Source organism: Bactrocera oleae, chromosome 2, assembly GCF_042242935.1.
Source record: "Bactrocera oleae isolate idBacOlea1 chromosome 2, idBacOlea1, whole genome shotgun sequence".
Classification (NCBI taxonomy): Eukaryota; Metazoa; Arthropoda; class Insecta; order Diptera; family Tephritidae; genus Bactrocera; species Bactrocera oleae.
In genome coordinates this window covers 13,865,636-13,887,286 of record NC_091536.1, presented here as the reverse complement: position 1 = coordinate 13,887,286, position 21,651 = coordinate 13,865,636, and the positions used below count along the sequence as shown (strand labels likewise).

Here is a 21,651-nt window from a genome sequence, read left to right as displayed (position 1 = left end):
GTTGTGGTGTTCAGTATAAGCACTTAAACGTTGCCACTGTGTAAGCCGCCCGCCGATTTGAATGTGCTGCACGCGCCGTATAAGTAATATACTCGCCAAACAGGGTATCAATACATTTTTGTTTGCATATTATTATTGAATATTTAAGTGTATGTTATCCATAACATTATTTTAATACTTTTTGCGCTCCTGCATAATTCAGGCATTAAGTAGAATCGTTATTTCAAAGTTCTTCTGCCAACTGCCTGCTAAATATGCTTCTAAATTCTGCTTTTAAAGTAAAAAGTGTAAAGAGAACTACGGAAATAAAGAGTGTGTTATTTAACTTATTTAAACTTTTTTCAGTACTTAATATCTTTATTGAAATTTCAAAGCAGTAGCTTTATATAATTTGCTCACTTACCTGGCAACAATAAAATTAATTGATGTCCTATATGTGTATATTAGAGTGGCTGTTATTTTTCAAGTAGTCTTTTTGATACCCTGAACAGGGTATATTAAGTTTGCCAAGAAGTTTGTAACACCCAGAAGAAAACGTCGGTCACCGACGTACCTAAATGATTAGCTTGACGAGCTGAGTCGTTTTCGCTATGCCTGTTGTATGTCCCTTACTTTTAGAGATGTCGATTTGAAATTTCGCACACATCCTTTTCTTCCCAAGAAGCTGCTCATTTGTCGGAACCGCCGATATCGGACCACTATAGCATGCAGCTGTCATACCAACTCAACGATCGGAATTAAGTGCTTGTATACAAAACTTTTTCATTTGACGAGATATCTTCACGAAATTTGGCATGGGTTATTATAAAAGGCAACGGTGTATTCTCTCAAGAAATTGTTCACACCGAGTTGTTATAGCATATGGCATCTATACAAACTGACCGACCAAATTCGAGTTCTTGTGAGGAATCTTTGTATTTGTGAAGGGTATTATAGCTTCGGAAGCTAACATGTTTTCTGTTTTTTCTTTTTTTTTGCAAATGCCCCCTAAAGTTTAAGTTTATGTCGTAAAGAAGGATCAAATGTAAACAAGCACTTTATTCTCAATTTAATTGGTGGCAAAATCATTTTACTTTTCCCATTTACCTTACATAGGATTTTTTAATCTTTTGCAATAAAGTTTTTATCTGCAAAACAAATAAGCCTATAATTTTACAAAATATATTACAATATATAACATATTTTGTGTAATTGCATATTCTATTACAAAATTGTGTATTAGAATATCACTTTTTCTTGTGAATTGACTTGCTTAGTGCAAAATATCAAAAAATTCCATGTTATATACAGATTTGAAAAGGAATATAATTTAAGCACTGTGTAAATTAAAAATAAAGAGCTTGCTTATGCTGGTTATTTGTTTTTAGGACAAAAACTAAAACTTGAGGCGGCGTTTGCAAGAACACAATAAACTTGGGAACTAACGGACACCCAAATGTAGGTATATACTTGTGCATACATATGAAGCTTTAATATCTTTTAGCTTTACATATTCATGCTTTTGACATAGAAAAGTAAAGTCTATATTGAGTTGTAAATACTCGTGGCTAAAAGTAATTATTTATGCCGGTGACATTTATTGTTATAATTTGGATATAAATAAATATAAAGTTGAAGTTAATGCATTAAAAAATATCTATGCTTGTATGTATGTAGGTAGGTATATATGTTGTGTTTGTGTATGCTAGTAAATTAATTAAAACTTTTTTCTAAGAGTACGCAAGTTTTGATTCGTTTTATTCTCGTTTTACGCACTAAACTGTAGTTATACAATATACTTGTAATGCAAATGTTTAGCAAAAGTTTTACCATGACAGCACGCACAAAGCGAGTACAAAGTTCAACCACAACCAGGCCTTAATTATGTTATGCCATAATTATTCCATGCTCGTGTAAACTTTTTGCGGTATGATCATGTTTTATATTTTATTAGATATGTGAATTGTAGCTATATATGTTGCATATTTTTTGCTGTCAATATATATTAGTAGCAATATTCTAGTCTCCATAAAAAAAACTGTACAAATTTTAAAGGATGCATCTACTCCTATTCTACATTAAAATTTGTTGCAAAGGGGAAGAGAGTAAGGTCAGTAGTGATGTTATTCGAAAGGAATCAAACTTTATATTTACAAAATTTCTACCGCGAAAAAACGACAACAAAGCAGCAAAGAAGACTGTAACTGGCATATTTTTTAGGCGTTGGCAAAGCTTTATATTAACAAATATTCCAACAGCTTTCAATATTAATTATTCAAAGAAATTTAACCGTTATATTTTGCTAGTGAATGAGAAAACACTTAAAAAAAGTGGTTAAGAAAACCTTTAAGTATTGCCCATATTGACCTAGGTTAACTGTTTAAAGTCAAGTGGAAAGTCGGTAATCATTATATTTAATGTATGAGTGCTAGGAAAAGTATTGACCCGATTATATACTTTTTCTGCAAAAATTAATAAAATTTTTATAGAAAGACGCTCTCTGAATGTCATTAACATAATTGACATAACATATATATGGTATAACGTCAACCGGATAATCTTTAAATTATTTGGTTTCGCCAATTTTCACAATGTACTCATATGAGGAGTTAGGAGCCAAAAAAGTAAGTGAGGTATATTTAGCCTTAGCAGCTTGTAACAAATATAATTTGAACCTTATATGAGGCGGGGGATAATCACTTTTTAAAAAAAATTTAACCACAACTACCCATTCATACTTCGATGGATCTGTACTTAATTACATTTTTGTACTATAATTTTTGAAACTTTATAGGTTTTGGATTAACGAAATTACGAGGTCGCTGTCAGTGAAGCTACAAAATGAATTCCGCAAAAAAAGCTGCGAGGGGCATTATCAATTATTTGTGATTGTAGAAAAAGTTATATAATTACACATTTAGCGAGCTGAATTTCATATTAAACTTAAGTTTCCTAGCAACTGCATAGCGAGTGTTAATTTAATCAAGTTTATTCAAACTGCACTTTTTTCCGACGCACTACTTGTTTATATGTAGTTTCTGACATGTACAGGTGTGAGCAATTTCATTAATTTCACTTGATTCAAATTCATTTCCATTGAATGAATTTTCCAACAATTTGCAACAAGTGTTAACATTGCGATAGATTTACTGCGAATTGAGTGAGCGGTGTTGAGCACGCGACACTAATGGCCTTCATTGTAGTCTCATGCATTGGCAAAATCAATCGCCAATGAAATCAAGCATTTTTACAACTTTTATACTCTCACACACACAGCCATATTTCTATTCCCTGAACAGGGCATCTTACGCCGAAGTAAACCCAGTAACACACAGAACGAAACGTTGCAGAGTCGCTATAGGAAACAGTGGAGACAATATAAAGTATAAATATATAAATGATCAGCTTGATTAGCAGAGCCGTTTTAGTCATGTTCGACTTTCATTCCGTCTGCATATATGGGAATTAATCTTCCATTTTTTTAGATAACAATCTGAACCTGAAATATGAACACGTCATTTTTATATGTTGTCTGCCATACAAATCTATGGATCGAAATCAAAGCCTTGTATGAAAACTTTTTTATTTGAAAAGATAGCTTCAAGAAATTGGGCATTAAATATGGTCAAAGACAATGCTACAATCTTCGTAAATATTACATACATACAAACTGATTGCTCGAAATTAAGATAAAATCATTTTAGAAAATTTTATGTTAGAAGAAATGCACCAGTGAAGGGTATTATATTGTAGCTACGGTGCAGCCGAGCTTAACATTTTTTCCATATTTTTGTATTTTTTGCGGCTTGTTTTCATTCTGCCTGTGGTGTACTCTGGTGCAGGGTGTTTTATTTTTGCTTTGAGCTCGAGTAAAATCGATTACAGGGAATTGGCGCTGATTGTTGCCTATCGCGTAATTGTTGACACTTTTCTTTGTTTGGTTTTCGCTTTATTTGTTTTTTGCCCTTTTCTATGCTATTATTTGTTCGTTTAGTTTGCGGACTACTTAACTTAGCTTGCCGACTTACGTTTCGCATTGTTGGGCGCGCATTATTAAATATTCATGCGACTCTTCTGTGGATACAACTAAAACCAATTAAATTATTGGAACGCTCACAAAATAAATTGGCCCTTTTGTTTTTTTATTAAATGGGAAAATGGAAAATTTGGATGGTAATTATTTATGTTTAGTAAATTCTATGTAAATACATATTTAGACAAGTAATTTATTTAAAAAGATTATATATTGTACACAGAATTATTAACGATGGCAATATTGTACACAATTTCTGTCGATACTTGCCACAAAAGATTTTTTTAGAAGAATTTGTGTCTGCGTTTATAACGACAATGCCGAATAGCTCACACAATAGAATATAGAGCTTATGAATAATAACAACATGAATATAGTCTCCTTAGTCTTGCCATAAATTCTGTTATAAAGTTCTGTTCTGCATAAATCGAGGAAAACTTCTTAGAAAAAAGTGTCATTATTCTTTATTATAATTTGTTTGTAGTATCTACTCATATATAGTAACCAATTTAGGGGTTTGCTTTCGTTTATTAACAATGGAGAAAAGAGCAAAAGCAAATCGTATTACGGCGATTGCTTTACATAAGGTAGAAAAAGCGCAAGACAAATTTATAAGCCTCTCAAAGAACATAATATAAGATTTCGATTTTTTTTTACCGCACTATTGATTGCTTTTCCCCAACATTTACAGTTGATAGCAGAAGTAGAAGTGTTCGTCCTCACGTGCTTAGAACCAATTTAGGCATAAGAATTCTTAAGGTACCCATTCGTATAAATCTCCATAGAAAGCAGAAAATTTTGTCAATGGAAATGGTTATATCGACCAGATTAATGCCCAGATTTACAGACACAAGCAAAAACCTTCCAGTAGTGGCTTAAAATCAATATTCTTTGTTTCAAAGCTGCATATGATTGGCCGTCTGAAGGACCTAATTTGAATCTATTGCACTACAGACAAGAACCTGAATACTCTATCGTGGTATAGGTATATAATGATTTTACGATTATACGCTAAGTTGGTGGGAAGATAGGATTCACAATAAATCTGGAAAATATTCAAAGCGGCAATTTTTTAAATAAAACAAAATTATATAATATATTCTCGATTCTCTAAGTAGTAATAATTCTTGAATAAAAGCAACGCTGAAAACAACTACCTTGCAAACAAAGGACTATAGACTGCTTAGCATTCTGAAAAGGTCGATAGAAGTAGGAGTGTTACTACCTAAATGGCTTCATAGAACACTGCCATAGCAGAAATTCATACGATGTACAATATACTAGCTCTAGTGGGTGTAAAGGGTAAATAACAGCGGACGAGTTGATTCGCTCAACTGCTGATGAAAGCGTCTAATTCTTGCTTAAAGCATTATGAACTACACAGAACAACTGAGTCCATAGATTTTAGTCAAAACGTGGCTCAATAATCCAAAAAATGTTTGCATGATGTCCAGTTCTTTTAATGGCTACCATTGAATGAAAAATATCAAAGAGGTGCGGGAGAAAAATATTAGCTGAAGAATAAGTTGAAGTTGTGAATCAAATTGTACGAATAATAATTGAGTTATATTTTAATAAATTTAAGGTTTTTCAGTACTTGTTGAAAGGAAGATGTTTAAAGGGGTATATAACATTTACACAATATTCATATGTACGTAAAAGGATGGAAATATATTTTAAAATTATTTGAGTAATGTTGTTTTTTTAACTTGCATGAATTCTATTATTTCCTGTATATTAAGGTGAGTCAAAAAAAAAAAATAAACGAATAGCAGACCATTTTGTCTTAAAATATTCAAGTTTAACGCTTAACAAGAAAAAATCGGATAAGACGTTTCTATAAAATGAGTTACTTTTTTCAAGTAATAGCTGAAAGCGAGATTTGAATTTTTCTATCTCAGAATAAGTAAAAAAGAGAAAACTGTAAAGCGGATGACCTTACACCATTACAATGAAAGGCTCAAACTTGGAGAGACTTTCATAGAGTTGTCAATGAGCATAATTTTTAGATTACCAAGCGAACTTTTTTTTGTTATGATCACTCTTGTGTACATATATTATATGTAATTACTTTTACTTATTTATATAACACTTCAAATATTATTTATTTCGTATTCATATTCAATGGTATTCAAACTACTTACCTGAAAACTATGATTTATATTCTTAATACTACATTCAGCGGTACATAAATCGGATAAATCGATTTCATCGAACACTTCACTCTGTAAATAGAAAAAAACGAAATGGCACTTCACATGAAAATTTGAAATGAATGGTGATACAAGATTGTTAATAATTTGCTTCATCAGCTTTATATATAATAATTGTTTCAAAATTGTGTTAAAATAACAGTTACTTTGTTGGCTGTAACACAAACAACACAGTAGAACACCACAATATGAAACGGAAAATATTTATTTTTAAATATTTTTAAAGTAAAACTTGTGGCAACAACTGTCAGCAACTGCTACATTGCTTAATAAAATGTCCCAACGCATCAGCAGCAGCACTAAATATCCGTGAAATGGTTATCATGGCAGTTTATAGCAGCTGTCGGCAATAGTGTTGTTGAGGAGTAGTGACAGCATTTGTAAAAAAATCAGTTAACTATGACGACAGCAACAAATTTTTCTGCATGCATTGTGTTCGAATTTTCCGTTCGTTTTCTAAGCAAAAAAAAAAAAACAAATATATATATAACATATTAATTGTGGCTTATTTTTAAGCGCAATTGTTGTAAAAATAAAAAAATAATAGTAACCAAAAGTCCCTATAATCGGTTTACCATTAATGAATCCAATCAGTCGTTGTTAGAAAAAAGCGCATCAAAAAGTTGGAAGATCTCTATAATCAGTGTATCATGCATTATTTGCAATGACAACTATAATTCATAATGAATACGAATTTGGCAAAAAAAAAAAAACAATTTAGCATACTTCATTAGAATTTTGAAGTCGGAAAACACACATTTCATTAGCGGGCATAAAATCAATCATATATAGAGATTTGCTCAATACTGTAAAGGACCTTAACTTTAATCCATTATAAAACAAGACCTACTTTAATTGTTATTAAGGCCTTAAGAGCTTTAAGTTACCTTCAAAGTTCAGCCTAAAACTCACTTTTATTCATATAATATTCATATCAAAAGTAGCTTTTGAAGATTCCGTAAATTCTGATTAGAGTATCAACTACTAGACTCAGATTGACTTTTATTATAAAAAAAAAATTATTTAGTTATGTATATATTTTTTTTAAGAATAATATTTGTGTGAGAACGAAATATAATTGGAAGTACAATACTTGTTGAAACCTGTAAACTGCAAAATATCCAATAGTCAAACAGAAAACACTATATAAACTAAACAACAGCTACAAGCGTTGAGTGCTCAATTCAAATAATTCAAAGTAAAAGTTTCATACAGACAGGATTTGTCTATTTTTTTGGCGCTGAGCACACATCCAGTTGTTGAGAGTGGCGTTGATATTTCAGTATTATTCAAGTGCTTGTCGTTGGTCATGATGCCATTGTTTATGTCACCACTATGCATTGTTATTGTTTTTGTTTTTATAGCTTCGCTTGTGTGACTCCTCGTAGTGCCTGTCAGGGATTGAGCAAGGTTAGAGTGTGCTTAGCTGCATTGTTAATAAGCTTTTGACATGCAGTTTTTAAGCATGAAAACTTTAAGTGAATCTATGAAAAAAAAATTATTATAATTTGCATATTATTTTGTTTCACCATTTACCATAGAAAATGTCTGCTAACTAGCTTGTTAATATTTTTAAAATTATATGAATTAAATATTTATTAGATACTCGCATACAATATAAAACTCCACTTTTAATTTTAATTTAAATATTCTGCAAAAATACTTGTATTTTCTATGTACCTCTACAACACTAACAAAACTTAAATGCTTACTAGTAAGTATTGAATTAACTACTTAAACCTAAAGCAAATTATTTCCAACTGAAAAGCTTCTTAAAGTTATAACTACTATGAACGAACTAATGAGCGCTCCAAACTTTTGAAGGCTAGTTGGGTAAAATATTTGGCTCCACTTATGCTATAACCAGTTTGCACGTAGTAGACTCTTTATCTTTAAAATTTAGGTAGACCTTCACTCATAATAATATTTGCTTGGTACTAAAATTTAATAATTTTGTAAACATTTTGACTTTCAATTATAAATTACTTGCATTAACCATTGAAAACTAAGTTAATTAATTTCGGCAATCAGCTTTTCTCTTGCAAACAAAAGCATATTTAACATGCGTATTTTCAACTTTTATCAGCTGCTGGAAGGATATTTGTATACTCTACTATTACGAATGCGTTATTTTCATAATGGCAGCTAAAAAAATTTTTATATTTAATATGGTACTACCTGTATGTATACCCTATAGGTTTGCAACGAACGAACGAAACACGCAAAAGAAAACGTCGGAGAGATTATCAAATATTTGTATAAATTATCAACATGACGAGCAGAGCCGACTGTGCCATATCAGGTCTATTCGTCCATCTATCTGTAATAGTAGATATTTTTCGAGTACAGCAAATATCTGTCATACACGAAATTTGCACGGGTTAATTTATTAGTGATGGTGCAATATCCGAAGAAATTGTTCATAGCGAGTAGAATATAGCTCGCATACAAACTGAACAATCAAAATTAAATTTTGGTAAGGAATTTTTTGTATTTGTGAATGATTGCCTGCCTGTAATGAGAATCTGTGAATAAATCATCTGAAAATGTATAGTTTATCGAAACTAGTAGGACAAAAATAATTTTAAAAATTTCAGCATATTAACTATATGTAAGTAAATATTTACAAAAGCCTCAAAAGCAAAGTACTTTTATGCATTGAATATAGCCCTCGTTAATATTCCGTAATATTTCTATATATGTGTGTGAAATTACAGTGACTTTTTCTTTACCCACATTGGCTCACATATTTTTCCCATTTTAAAAATTGATGTTATATATTTTGTTTTTGCAACAGCTTTTGGTGGACAACACCGTCATTATATATGCTTGTCCGCACTCTATTCTAATATAGCTGTTACAAGAACAAACTTTTTTTATTCGACATACTGCTCAGGTAAATTTAGTTGCCACCAAAATATGTCAGAAATAAAAAATAATGTTCAAGGCTAAATTGTGAAGGATTTTCTTTATGTATATGATACGTTTTTAACATTTTTAATGTGTATAATATATCAACTTTTAATTTTGGAGCTTAACTAATGAAGGCTTTTCAGAGTAATGGAAAAGTTGTGTAAAAATTAAACAAAATAAAATATAACAACCTTAATCTGACCGCATTGCAAGGTAAGTTACCTTTTGTTCAAAACATAACATCAAATTGTAAAGTCATGTCGTACTTAACCAGTCTTTCTGGTGTGGGATAACTCTTTTTTTTCCAAATTGATTTTCTGCGAGCAATTGTTGGCTGTTTACTACATTTACCTGACATCTACGTTATCTTTTTAGTGTTTATGTAAACTGAAATTGCAAAACACAAATAAGACCAACCACTGCAGGCAAATCATCGTGTGCTCATCAGACAGTGTGTTTGTTTGTGTCGCTTGCAGAAGTAGCTTTGTTATTACGATATTTGTATAAAGTCAAAGCATTTACCCAGCGGTTGCGTATTTTACACTGTAAAACAAACAGTAAACAAAACGTTTTTGTATATACAGATTAGGGTGTTTGTTATTTCCCACGCTGATTGTTTTTGCAAGCGCCGCTGAAGTTTCAGTTTTTACCTTAACAATTTAAACCGTGCCTAAGTCATTTATTTCTGATTTTTTATTCTTTGCAATAATGTTTTTATCTTCAAAGCAAATACACTACCTACAACTTTGAAGAGGTAATATTCGAAAACAAAATTTTCCGCTCTACAAAAAAGAGCTGGCTGATTTTTTCATACAAACATTGTTTTAAAAATTATTTATAGTACTGCATTCATAGAGTACACCATGTCGTATGAGCTACACAGAATGAATAAATCACTTGTCTGAATGCTCTGCTATGATTTTATGGAAAACATACCACCCTTGTAGAGCCAAAATCTTCACTTGAATATTATGTTTTCAAGGTTTTAGATCTTTTTTTTTATCCAAAATATCAAAAAATTCCATGTTACCATATACACATGGGAAAATATATATGGCATAGGCACAATCTAAATTGAAAATAAAGAGCTTGTTTATGTCCAACCCTTTTTTAAGACAAAAATTGCAACTCCTGGCGGTTGCTAGAATACAATCAACTTGGGAAATAACAGACACCCAAATATATACATTTATATTTGATGTTTGTACATAAGCAATGTGGCATGTGAAAGTTATTCACAAATTTGTATGACAATTGTTTACTTCTCTGTTTTGTTGGTTTTCTGTTCCAGACTGCGGTGTGTGTAGGTGACATTAGGTATGCTATTTTCAATAGCTAGAACATAAGAATATAGGTAACAGTATCATTAAATAAAATTAAATCAAGATAATGGTAACAATACAAGCTTTGTTTCTTATTTTACTGACATATATTTTGTGTTAATTTTTCGAAAAACATTAGAAATAAACAATTGGATATGAAATATTAATAGTAGCCGAATACCTTTTAAATATGTCAAAAACTCACAAGAATGCTATGCAATACTAACCTATAGTATAGGGGAGTGCGTACTTGGTTTCTGCTACAATTTTTTTTATATAAATTTTTAAGTAAATATATTATATTTGAAAATGCGAGTGTGTGTGCGCATATTTTGTGTGATTTAAAATTCACCTTATATGTCTGCTGATAGTTTTTATACTCTTGCAACATATTGCTACAAAATGCAGTAGTTTTGTTAACCTAACGGTTGTTTATACCATTTAAAAATAATCGCGTTAGATATAGGGTTATATATATATAAATCATCAGGATAATGAGACGTATTGAACTCCTAGTGACTGTATATCTGTCCGTCTGTCCGCGTGTGCAAGCGATAACTGGAGTAAAAAATTAAGACATCTTGATGAAACTTGGTACACATGTTCTTGGCTAAAAAGTAAGGACGAGTACGTAGATGGGCGTAAACGGAAAATGGCCACGCATATATAAATCGCCATTAATCGAAAACGTATAAAGTGTTACGAATAAACCGTAAATTAAGGTATATAACTCAAACAGATGATAACCACGCTCACTCCCATATAAATGTTTCGTTAAAAAATATAATACTTAAAGTGTGAAAAATTAATAACTACAATAAATCTGTCAGATGCATTAAATTTTACATCTAAGATTACATAACTTAGGATTTCCTCGACCGATTTCAAATTCTGTAAATAATATTCCTGTGATATTCCTATTTTATAGTGCATAACTAGAGGAAGTCGGGTTACAACCACGTTTACTGTTCATATAACACAATTTGAAATTTCATCTGATTCTTTCACATTCCAATATACAAATAAAGCACGAATTAATATGACGGGATAAAACTTTGCACGAATAGTGACTTTGAAGTGTGCCACCTTATTACTAAAAATTCTACAAATCGAACCAAAACTGTTCAAGCCCCTGGGTACCTATATATACCTGGGCCTATATTAGACTTTTTACCATTTGTGAGTTATATGGTATAATTGAAATTCGGAGAGAATCCGTATTTAATAATATAATTTCAAAAATAGGTTGAATCGGATTAATACTTCCCTTAGCCCTCATATACCTAATATAAATAACTTTGAACTTCCGGGTGGTTTAATACCGCATACATCAGCCAATGTGAGTTATCTCAGTAAAAATGAGAGTGAGTGAAAATTGGGCAAAAGCTTGTTCCAAACGCAATACAATTAATACCAGGATTTTCGAACATACGGCTGACTTTACTCCATATGATTGGTGATAGTATGTGAGGTGACTGAATGAAAGAAACCCTGGGAGCATTTTATTAGTCTGTGGCAGGTAAATAGTATTGGCAAAAATTGACAAAATCGCGTCAATACTAACCGTAACTGCCATATAATACTTATAATCGTTTTCGTTATTCTGACAAGTTTTGTTTCGAATATAATAAATGGACTAAAATTCACCAAAATGTTTAATTTTTTCGCAACATTTTTAAATGCGAATTTTTTGCCAGCATCATAAGCAATTTCCCGGGCTTTGATGATTCCCGGTTAAACCAGAACTTAGCGCTTCCTTAACGCTTATTTGTTGGTTTTTTTTTTTCAAACACAACAATATGCAAAACGAATGTAAATGCAGAAAAAATGTAGTAACAGCTGACACACATCTTCTTCGAAATGTTGTTTGCATAAATCCAAGCGCACACATACACACAGGCAAGTAAGTAACGGAGCTTATTTGCTGTTGGGCTTTAGACTCACTCAATTCTCATGCAATCTGGTTATGCAGCGGTCGTGTTGCTGCTAAAGCAAGTTAAACTGTTACTAATGTTGTTAGCGCCAATACGGAAGTATGGGAGCCGCATAGCATTTAAGGACCGGGTCTACTAAACACCAACCATACACAATGCGAACAAAGTTCATAAACAAGTATAAGTATAACAAGGGAAACATGAGATTTCAGCTATTAAAATTTATAAAAAGCAGCTTCGCATTTTGTTTTTCACAATTTCTTTTGTCGACAAGTTACAAAAGCGCATATACAAACATACAAAATGATTCAGCTATTATAGGTTAATGCACAATATATACATACATGAGGTTTAGTAGTTGAATACTTATTGAGGGACAAAAAGTCTGTATGTGCCTTTTCTTGCTTATTTTACTTACAAACACACTTAAAAATGTACACGTTGATAAGAAAATAGAAACAGACTTTGGTCATTGTTCAATTTAGCATATAAATTGTCTTGACTTGTCAAGTTGAAATATTACAAACAATTTTGTATGGCACTTTACTGTTTAAAACCGTTCAAAAGTTCCGTTGTAAATAAAAGTTTAAGCGCAAAAAGGCAATGCGCTGAGTACTCAAAGCTGAATTTACATGTCGGCTTGTTGTTTGTCTAGCCAACATTAACTCTGACGCGTTGATTTTACATGCCAAAATAAGAAGTCATATTTTTTTATGCAAGATAAATAATGCTGTTGACAAAAATATATATAATATATAACAAGAAAAATGTTAACTTCGGTTGCACCGAAACTATAATACCGTTCACAATTACCAAAGATTCCATACAAGAACTTGACTTTGATCGGTCAATTTGTTTGGCCGCTACTATATGCTATATTGGTCCGATCTAAACATTTTCTTCAGAAATTATACCGCTGCTTTGGAAAATAATTCGTGCAAACTTTCGTGAAGACATCTCGTCAAATAAAAAGGTTTTCCTTACAAGTATATGATTTTAGTCGTTCATTACATACATACTATGTACACATTGACTGTGTGCACTTGAATTTCGTCCGAAACCCTTGAAACATTTCTTTATACACATATAAGCTGTTCGTTGTAAGTTATTGAATAAATTAAGCCAAATCGTATCATAAAATTGCTTATGTTACCTAAGGATAATACAAATTTACTAATGATAATGAAAATAGCAGAAAATAAATAATAATTGGATGTAACAACTAATGACCAGCCAAAAGTTTGCAAGTTAAAGTGCGGTCCTTACAAAGAAGTAGCATAGTCACGTGCGCTCGCAAATATACTTCATATACAAATATGCCAGCAGGTGGACGGTGGGTCGCATACGTGACTTTGTTTGGCGTTCAATTATCTACCTCAGACAAGCGTTAACACAAATTTGCACCAATTGTAATAAAGGTAAATGTAACAGTAATAGCAAATAAAAGTAAAGTTAATTTTATCTATGTACGCTTTAACAATTGGCTGCAAATATTTTACAATTATTAGCAAGTCTCACAATTTGTCTGCTATATTTTGCTATGATTTATGTGAATATCAAATTTTGGCATATGCAGTTATTCTAAGCTGAACCTTGGCAAGTTAAGCCAGTCAGTTAAAGTTTGCCCACAAAAGCACTTCATTTACCATAATTAAAAAGACTGATTGAACAAAGTCGAAAGCAATCGCCTTGAGAGTCAGAGTTGAAGACATTTGGCTTCCTTTGCTTTGCTTAAAAACCTTTTATGTAAACGTACTCAAACAAAAGCTTACATACCATACATATATTGAAGTTAAATGTCAGAGCGAAAGTCTCAAAGCATAAGTTGTATGTAAACCGGTGTTACTTTTTACTGATTTTTTTCTAACTAGTGTATATTTAAATTATAAACTTAATATACATAATTATATAAATAAATTACATTTCTGATAACGGTACTAAGTAGCTGATAATCTTTATATTTCGTTTATTATTAATAATATACAGAGTTCGAACCGCATAAAAATTACGGTCTTTGCAAGTTGCGGATAATTTTTGCTGCACTATAATGAGGCCAAAGTGCATGCCTTAATTGCTTGCATAAAAAATTCCATCTTATGTACTTTTCCGCTATTACGTTGTTTTCTGATGTAAAAATCAGCAAAAAATACTATTTTTCATTTAGAATATTTCAAAAGCACTGTTAATGGCATATGAAAACAGAAAGCAAATAAACAAAACAACAGCGCCAACATAGCTGATGGCCATCAGTGTTTAAACTAAAACTACACAAGAAGATGTCGGAATCAAGCGCTACCGATACACCGGTAATACATTTTAGTAGCATATTTTGTGCAATAGCGCTGTACCACCTACTCTTTAGAGACTATGGGTGTCCAGAAGCGTGTTCAACTCAAGTTCTTGTATGGCTAATATTTGTTTTTGATGCGATATCTTATCGAAATTCGCCATGGATGATTATACAAAGCAACGGCACAATGCCCGAAGAAATTCTTCAAATCGAACTACTAAAGCATATAGCTGTCATACAAACTGAGCGATCACAATTAAGGGCTTGTATGGAAAACCTTTTTTATTTGACGATATACAATCTTCGAAGATTCTTACAAGCTAAACGATAAAAAAAAAAATTAAATTCTTGTATGTGAGCTTTATTATTTGCAAAGGGTATAATAGTTTCGGTGCACCTGAAATTAATGTCTTTTCTTGGTTTGCAAACTTTTGGTAATAATTTATTTTAATAATAATATTATAAAAATGTAATTGCAAAATTTTAAAACGTTTGGTGGACAACTTTTAATACTAGTCTCTACCCAAGTACAAAATACTCGCTTTGAGAATAAAGCGTTTGCAAAAATGCCATGCCTGGGACCGGAACTAGAGCTACTCGTTTTGATGGCTTATAACAATACAACGAGTTGAAATTTTTAGTTTAAGAACTGTGAACCTACATATGATTCAATAGTTTCACTAACAACTTATGAAATAAAAATAAATTCGAATTTTTTGAAGCATCGGGTTAGATTTCTTTGCTAGAAATGTTGTGTGTGCCGTTCCATCAAAATGATTAAATTTTCTTCGGATAATCAAATATGCAATATTTCACTATTTTCTACCAGAATAACTACGCGAATTTAAATTTAAGCTTAACATTTACTCCATTTTCCTTCATTTTCTCACGTAGCACATTAAGAATTGTTATATATACATACGCTTATGTGACATTGTTAGCACAGGTGGCAAGGTGATGAGTTTAAGCTCAATTATTTAAAATAACAAACACATATAGTGCTTGGAAGCACACAAAAATCTGTAATTACATATTATCCGTAACGTTGATTTTTTTTTTTCACGTACACCGCGCGATATTTGACACGCTTAAGGCAAACATATAAAAGTTTTACTAATTTCTTTCCCTTACTAGTTTGCTGCTTGTAAGTATTATGCTGCGCTATTTGAGCGTAACGGAAAAGTTTTCAAGTAATAAACTTGTAGCACAATATCAGTAAGTTTTATTGTGATGAAGCCCGTTGCGCGTATTTATGTTGCAAGCTTAACACTTTTCCAAGCAATTGATTGAACTCATGTGGATACGTTAGGGTAAAACAACAGCGTGTATATAGAATTTTTTGCTACATTAATAATTCACAAAATTTAACTCACACGTTTTAGCGTAAAATTATATTGTTTGATTATTACATATAATGTGTAAGCCTCTCGTAGGTAGCATTAAGAAATTCTAAGGACCTCATATGCGCTGGTAATACTTTGCGATTGTCAAACTCTGCTAGTGACGTGCTGTGACATTCGAAATGCGATAGTGACAATTGGCATAATTAATATTCTCTAATTAGCCAGTATGGTTGAATTATTGTGACATGTGAATACTGTAAGAGTATATGAAAATCCCTATAGGGAAAGATGTTAAAGTAGACACATATCACATTTTTGACATTTATGTTCAATAGATTTTGGTATAATATTTTTTGTATATAACAAAATAAAAAAAAGTTTACTTGGGATGCACCGAGGCTACCCTTCAATACCCTTGACAGGTGCCTTTTTCATAGCATAAAAGTTTACAATAATATGTGTTTTCATGATTTTAATCAGTCAGTTTAAATGGCCGCGTTATACTATATGGGTCTGATTTTAGAATAATTTATTCGAAGATTATAGCGATGCCTGAGTTAGAAATCTATCAAATTTCGTCACCATAACTTGTCAAATAAAATAGTTTTCCATACAAGCCCTTACTTGTGATTGCTTAGCTTGTATGGCAGCTTTATGCTTTAATATATACAGACAAATAGACCGACTAAGCAGCAAAATTTGTTTATTTGGAAAAAGTTACTGTAGGGAGAGGTTTGAATTGTAAGGGAGTTATTGATCCATTATTTTTCTACCAAATGGTGAATAAAATAGTAGCGTTGCCAACATTAACATCTAGGTACTAAATGCAATCAAATTATTGATAGACCGACTTAAATTGAACAGTTGGAAACCACAAGTGGCTTGCTATTGCTAATGGCTGTACTCGATAAAATGTTACTAAATTTTAGCGCCAGCGGAAAAATTTGTATTTTTTAATATTTTTTGGTAGCGAAATGTTTTTACTCTTGTATTGATTGCTTTAAGTTGGCGCTTATTTAATTTTACTTTGGAATCAAAAGTATCTCGTCCACTATTTAGTGCAAACCTATCGAATTTCAAGTATGCAAAAACCTCTATTATCCTTAAATCCTCTAACTAACCCTCCTCAAAACTAATGAAAAAGTGCATGACCACATTTGCAATAGCTTCAAGCTTATTCCATATTAGACTTATGTATATGACCCACCTTTTCCTCATTTCTTCCGATTGGAAGCGAATCGGTTGTACGATGTCTTCTTTCGTTCTGGTGTTGAAAATTTGGACCTCCAGTGAACTCAGTAGGCGCTGGTCAACAAAATAACTACGAGATACTTCTGGCCCAAAGTAAACTGTAAGAGGTCCTCCGAACTACTGGCTAAGAGCAAAGTAAGTCTCGCCATAATTATAGCTGCTCTGACTGAACACTGTTTTAATAGGTTCACACTCGTTGCGGCTAAATATTCAGTCGTACACTCTTTGAAAAAGCTGAAAGAAGGAAGGCGAGATGGAATCATATTGAAATGTCTCGGTAGACACAATTTTGGAGAACCTAACGAAGTTGCTAGGATTGATATTAACTGCCGTAATATACAATATTTGTGGAAAGCCCAAAGTGCTTCATCAATCTACGAGGATCTGTTGAACGACCTTTAGGAGTTTATGGATAACACAAAGGACGAATATCTGTCCAAGTGAGATTCATCAATTTGGCATCAACCCAACCACCTAACTTAACCTAACCTAAGAAGTGCGCAGCATTGCTTTACATACAATCGATTAAATGTTGCTTTACACAATTACACAAATTTCTTATAGTCATGTGGTCTGAACACGTATATGCGAACATGCTTCTGTTGCTTTCACATCCGACGAATGCCATACTTGCGTGCAAATTATTATAACCATTCACGTGTAATTGTAATTAATCATACATACAATGAGAGAATTTACTTCAATGCAGTGGGCGGAACTGGTAATTGAACAATCTACCAGGTGTACTGGTATGAAGTGAGCAGAAGCTGATTATTTTCTTTGATGAAAAATTTGAAAAGTTCTGCAGAGTCACATCGAATGTTGAGACATAATGATTTTTATGTGAAAATTGAAGAACGTGGACAACCACCAAAAAAATTTTAGCAATATTGGATAAAGATGATAGTTTGAATCAAAAGAAAATGGCAGCCATGTTAAATGTTGCACAAAAAACAATTGCAGACCGTTTTTTGAAAGCAATGATTAAGATCCAAAAGTGTGGAAACTAGGTGCCACATGAATTGAATAAAGGACAAATGAAAAACCAAAAAGCAAAAGCACTTATGAATTTGCTTCAAAGACACGAAATAAAATCAATTTTGCATCGAATTATCACTGTTGATGAAACAATCAAAATCGACTGCAAAAACAGATCGATTTGGTAAGAAGACAATGCTCTGTGTTTGTTGAGATAAGAAGGGTGTGGTATAGCATGAGCTTCTAAAACCTGGTGAAACTGTTAAGACTAATCACTACAGATAAAAAATAATCGTTTTGAATCATGCATTGAACGAAAAACGACCAGAATAGGCCAGAAGACAAGGCAAAGTAAGTTTATGACACGACAATTTACTTGCACACAAAGCAAAATCGGTACAGAATACAATCAAAGTACTTGGCTGGCAGCTGCTCCCACACCCGCCGTATTCTCCAGATTTGGCACCTCCGATTGCCATTTGTTTTCGTCTATGGAGCACGCATTGGCTGAGCAGCACTTCGATTCCCGCGAAGAAATCGAAAATTATGTGTCTGATTGGTTTGCTTCAAAAGACGAACATTTCTATTGGCATGGTATCCAAAAATTGCCAGATAGGTAGTCAAAATATGTAAAAAACTATGGTCAATACTTTGAATACTTTTTTTTTCTTTCCCATTCAAAATTAGTATGTCATAAAACATTCATCATTTACGCACCTCTAAAGCCCAATAACGGTGTATGTACTGTAATATTAATGTATATTTGTACGTGTATATTAGGAGTCCGATATTTACCAACTTCATCTCCTGAAGTTTTAGATTTTCCTTTAAAAACAGGATTTTGAATTTAAATCGTATCCAAAACATTTTACTTTTCTTATATATTTTACATGAGATTTTGGTATCTTTTGCATGAAATTATTGGTATTCAATGCAAATTAACCTACGTTTTCGAAAAGAAAATCTTCTAATACAAAACTTCCCGCTCTACTCAAAAATTTTGCTAGTACATTTTTTCATTAAAATATTCCTTTAAAAGTTATACGCAGTTAAAGTTATGCATCAAATGTACCGTATTTGTTCAGTAGCTTTTTTCAGTAGCAATTTTTTTAAATCACTTGTATGAAAGCTCACGTCATTTGAACTTTATATACCTTTAAAAGAATTTTATGACAAAAAATTATTAGTTACAATCTGTTTCATATTTCTGAATATCATATTTTTTAAGTTAATAATTTTCTTGTTTAATGTAAAAAATGAAAAAAAATATATGATTTAGGCACTGGTTAAAATGAAAATAAAGAGCTTTGCTTAACTTCATTCTTCTCTTAGTGCAAAAACTGAAACTTCAGTGACGCTGGCAAAAAAAACAAAAAACTTAACTTGAGAAATAATGGACACATTATTGTATATGTATAACCCGATGTGTATTATCGTTTGTAGATTATGAAGATGTATGTATGTATGAAAATGATTAATAATTCATGCAATTATTAGTAAATGAGTGGATAGAATCTTTACTTATTACTAGTTGCTACCGTTCGTATTTGATTACTTAGGGACATACTGCATTATTTGCAAAGCGCACTTACATTTCTACGAAAAGTGAATTCCAGCTTATCAGCATCTTTTCATATCAATATTATGATTTTAGCATACTGATCCCTCACTTCCAATTCCATTCAGCAAATTTTTTTCAATTCTTATTCTCATACTTCTACTCGTTATTGTCGCATTCTTCTATTGCTTGAATAGAAATGTTTTGAATTCCTTATTCGCACAAATGTCATTGAAGTGAATGTTTATATATGCTCTTAAATATTATGTTAGACAAGTGCTGCACACACTATATACACTCGGCAGAAAAAGTCTGCGTACACGCTAATATCTTATTTTCTTTTGTTAAAAAAAAAGCTTTTATATACTAAATTTTAGTGCATAATCATATTAAGTGCTTGATTACTAGTATTTTGCAAAATTCCATAGAATTTAAATACAAGTACTAAAATGGGAATTCTTCGCGTAAAAATCAAGAGTAAAAGTGTCGGAAAGTTAAAGTGTTATCTGTTTTCGTAAAAGTAGCAATTTCAAACGATTTTGAAATCGGTCGAAATATTGGAAGAACACAATCTCGACCAGTGCAGGGCGGCCAAAAATACTAGCATAGCGTCAAACACGTAACCATGTGATAGAAAATGTGAAGCAAAACCACCGACTAACTGCCACCAAAATCGCTCAAAATTTGGAAAAAACTTTAAAAAATCCCTCAGCACTTACACGATTGGCAAAATTAGAAAAAAATCAGGGTTTATTTTTTAGTCGCACACAGGAAGTCATTCATGTCGTCAGTCAATAGACAAGTGCATAATGCTCTCACGAAAGAGCGCTTAAACAAGCCAACGCACAATTACCTTTAAGGATATGCTCAAGGATGTGCTGAACGAGGAATGGGAATGGGCTCACATCCCTTCGAGAGAAACCTCTGAGCTTGTCTATTTCATGTCCGACTTTTTATTAAATATTAAGAAGCATTCGGTGGAAGAATATCTTTGCTCGACTTATGTACCGCATACTTTTTCTAATGGATTTTTTATTCGACGCGGTGTTTTGCTTTGTTTATATGTTATTGTTGCATATTTAATCCATTTTATTTTCATAAAGCTACATATTTAACGCCCTTTAATGAATATCAAATAAATTGGTTGTTATAAATAGTACATAAATTTACAATTTCCAACGATTTACGCAGACTTTTTCTACCTAGTGTATGTATATATTTCTATATAAGTGGTATGCAGAAAATATGTGTGCTTCGTACATAAAGCGGCATTGGCACGAAAGGAAGAATGTAAATGATTTGATAACTTACTCTGTATATATTGATAGATACATGCGTTAATGTGTGCATACTCAAGTACTTTGTAAGTATATAAAAAAAAGGTATGAGTGGTGAAAGTAAGGAAAAAACAAACAAACACATCAACTACGATTGTACCCCGTACCCTTCACAAATACAAAAAATTATTTTCATCAGCGTATGGCAACTATATGCTATAGTGACTCGATTTAAATAATTTCTTTGGATACTGTACTGTTGTTTTGAGCAATACACCATGCAAAAATTCGTAAAAAAATACTTTCGCAATCTGATCTGAACTATTTCTTCGAAGACTACACCATTGTCTTAGACAATAATCTATGCCACATTTTTTGAAGATCTAGTCAAATGAAAATGCTTTCCATACACGCACATGATTCCGATTGTTCATTTTGTATGACAGCTAAATGCTATAGTAGTCCGATATCGGCCGTTCCGACAAATGAGCAGTTTCTTAGTGAGAAAAAAAAGGGTTTAAAATTCCAGATTAATATATCAAAAACAGACAGACGAACAT

General features: G+C 32.0%; 1 protein-coding gene across 3 annotated transcripts in view; it reads right to left on the bottom strand.

Moving 5' to 3' along the window:
* The window catches only part of LOC106619405 (diacylglycerol kinase eta), a 69,629-nt gene that overhangs the window by 26,919 nt on the left and 21,059 nt on the right, over nucleotides 1-21,651 (bottom strand). For all 3 annotated transcript variants that reach the window (XM_036378121.2, XM_036378122.2, XM_036378123.2), the window contains exon 2: nucleotides 6,157-6,237. The gene's annotated coding sequence lies outside the window, so the exon portion shown is untranslated. The remainder of the gene's footprint in view (nucleotides 1-6,156; nucleotides 6,238-21,651) is intronic.